This window comes from Palaemon carinicauda, chromosome 19 (assembly GCF_036898095.1).
Source record: "Palaemon carinicauda isolate YSFRI2023 chromosome 19, ASM3689809v2, whole genome shotgun sequence".
Lineage (NCBI taxonomy): Eukaryota > Metazoa > Arthropoda > Malacostraca > Decapoda > Palaemonidae > Palaemon > Palaemon carinicauda.
The window spans coordinates 14231441-14234924 of record NC_090743.1 but is presented as its reverse complement, the minus strand read 5'-3'; positions in this window follow the sequence as shown (position 1 = coordinate 14234924).

Sequence of the window (3484 nt, the reverse complement as noted above, 5' to 3'; positions counted from 1 at the left end):
GAGAGGAAATGTTCTATGACAATAAACCAGATTTAGTTATCATGTATAGAGGTAGGGCCAACTGCCTAAGACTAAAACTAAATGATAGGAAAAGACATAAAATAGGAGGAAGTGTAGAATGTAAGCTATGTGGAGCAGATACAGAAGACCTTGTCCATTTATTTCTTTACTGTCCAGACCTCAGCGATGAGAGGAAGAAAATGAAAGAACTGCAGCAACCATAAGAAGAGGATAAGAAGATACTAGGAAACGTTCTGTTTAAGGAAGACCGAATAGAAAAAAATATATATATATACACATATACATACACATAAAAATATATACACGCGCTACACACACCAGATGCGGAAAAAAGAACAGAAAACAAAAGAACTAGAATAAAGAAAAAACTAAGGTGGTGTCATTGGAAAGAGAATCTCTCTGCCCAGCAACTGAAGTGAACGGAACAGATATGACTTCCACACACCATAGGGCAGGTCTCCTATGTAAAGAACTCTGATTTCGTTCCGAATTAAGATGGGAGTTTGGTTAGATTCTAACAAGGGCGTTAACGGGAACATAAATTCCTAGGAAACAGGGCACATGATTGTCGACCAGTGACCTCGTCTCCACGAACCGGGATGGGAAAATCAAGTTTGAATCAGTTTCTTACTGGCGTCATTAATCTGCAAACAAAGCGCAAAATGTTCCGAGTCCGTTCTGTACACATGGAGCAACGGAGAGATGGGACAGCCGCAGAAGGTTGCCATACCCGTCATTGCTACCTAGAGTCTGGGAAGGCTACCAAAGCTACTATGAATGAGACGCCGTTAAAACAAGGAAGTCATTAGGCAGTAGCCAGTAGGCCAACGACCATGATATAACCAGGAGTTTGCAATACACGTCATTGCAACCTAGAGTCCGGGGAGGCACCCACGGCCACCATGAATGAGCGTCAGTTAAAATAAGGAAGTCATTAGGCAGTAGCCAGTAGGCCGACAACCATGATAGATCCAAGAGGTTGCAATACCCGTCATTGCTACCTACAGTACAGGGAAGCTACCACAGCCCCAATGAATGAGCTGCGTTAAAACAAGGAAGTCATTAAGCAGTGGCCAGTAGCCCGACAACCATGATAGATCTTCAGACAAGGCGGGCATCGACACTCGACACGACGCCCAAAATCTATCTTTTTGTAACAGTATTGTAATTAACATGGCCGTTACCCTCTGTGTCCTTTCTCTCAGTGTGTATCCTGATAAACTTTAAAACTTTTAAATTATGTAACTCCTCTAGAGAAATTAAGATTTAAGCAACTTGAAATTAAACGACAGATTAATAGACCATGTAAACATGTAATGGAAGACATTCATTTCAAGAAAATTTATGCTCATTTTATGTGAATTAACTTATGTACCAAATTTCTACGAGTAAGACGTTGCTTACACAATATATTCTCATTAGCTTTATTCATATTTAGTTATCTCTGAAACTCTATACATATTTTACCATAATCATAATATAAATATTATAACGTATAAACGAGCAGACAGAGATTGAAATTTTTTGAGAAATATTTTTGATTGAATGATATGTTTTTCCTTGATGAAGTTCAGTTTGTTGTGTTGCACTCTGATGGGTCATCAATTTTTTGCTAGTTATGTACCTCCTAGTTATACTGTACCTCTGATTCACTAATTATTCACATCCTTTTGTTTCTCAAGAGTAAGGAGGTGTCGTTGGAAAGCGAATCCCTCTGCCCAGCAACTGAAGTGAACGTAACAGATATGACTTCCATCCACCATAGGGCAGATTTCGTTCCGAATTAAGATGGGAGTTTGGTTAGATTCTAACAGGGGCGTTAACGGGAACATAAATTCCTAGGAAACCGGGCACATGATTGTCGCCCAGTGACCTCGTCTCCACGAGCCGGGATGGGAAAGTCAGTTTGAATCAGTTTCTTACTGGCGTCATTAATCTGCAAACAAAGCGCAAAATGTTCGAGTCCGTTCTGTACACATGGAGCAACGGAGAGATGGGACAGCCGCAGAAGGTTGCCATACCCGTCATTGCTACCTAGAGTCTGGGAAGGCTACCAAAGCTACTATGAATGAGACGCCGTTAAAACAAGGAAGTCATTAGGCAGTAGCCAGTAGGCCGACAACCATGATATAACCAGGAGTTTGCAATATACGTCATTGCAACCTAGAGTCCGGGGAGGCACCCACGGCCACCATGAATGAGCCTCAGTTAAAATAAGGAAGTCATTAGGCAGTAGCCAGTAGGCCGACAACCATGATAGATCTAAGAGGTTGCAATACCCGTCATTGCTACCTACAGTACAGGGAAGCTACCACAGCCCCAATGAATAAGCTGCCGTTAAAACAAGGAAGTCATTAAGCAGTAGCCAGTAGCCCAACAACCATGATATATCTCAAGACAAGGCGGGCATCAACACTCGACACGACGCCCAAAATCTATCTTTTTGTAACTCGGTATTGTAATTAACATGGCCGTTCCCCTCTGTGTCTTTTCTCTCAGTGTGTCCTGATAAACCTTAAAACTTTTTTAATTATGTAACAACTCTAGAGAAATTAAGATTTAAGCAACTTTAAATTAAACGACAGATTAATAGACCATGTGAACATGTAATGGAAGACATTCATTTCAAGAAAATTTATGCTCATTTTATGTGAATTAACTTATGTACCAAATTTCTACGAGTAAGACGTTGCTTACGCAATATATTCTCATTAGCTTTATTCATATTTAGTTATGTCTGAAACTCTATACATCTTTTACCATAACCATAATATAAAAATTATAATGTATAAACGAGCAGACAGAGATTGGAATTTTTTTGAGAAATATTTTTGATTGAATATGTTTTTCCTTGATGAAGTTCAGTTTGTGGTGTTGCACTCTGATGGGTCATCAATTGTTTGCTAGTTATGTACCTCCCTGTTATACTGTACCTCTGATTCACTAATTATTCACATCCTTTGTTTCTCAAGAGTAATCAACAGTTGGACACCCGATTAGTATTTATGGAAATTCAACTATTAAAGGAAATACTTGTCCTTAAGAATAATCGACAGTTGGAAACCCGAACAGTATTTATGGAAACTTAACTATTAAAGGAAATACTTGTCCTTGAGAATAATCGACAGTTGGAAACCCAAACAGTATTTATGGAAATTCAACTAATAAAGGAAATACTTGTCCTTAAGAATAATCGACAATTGGAAACGAACAGTATTTATGGAAATTAAACGATTAAAGGAAATCCTTCGACAACAGAAAATAAATTTATGTATCTGTCTACTGATTTATTACGCTACATGTGCTGGACGAGAGACATATTTATTGTGGTGTCTTTCTTTAATGATCTTTAGGTTTTGCGACATTACACTTTCCTATTGGTAAAGGTGGAAAAGAATCTTTAACTATGGTACGAAGCTTTTCTAAAAGGATGCTTACAAAATCAAACCATTGTTCTCTAGCC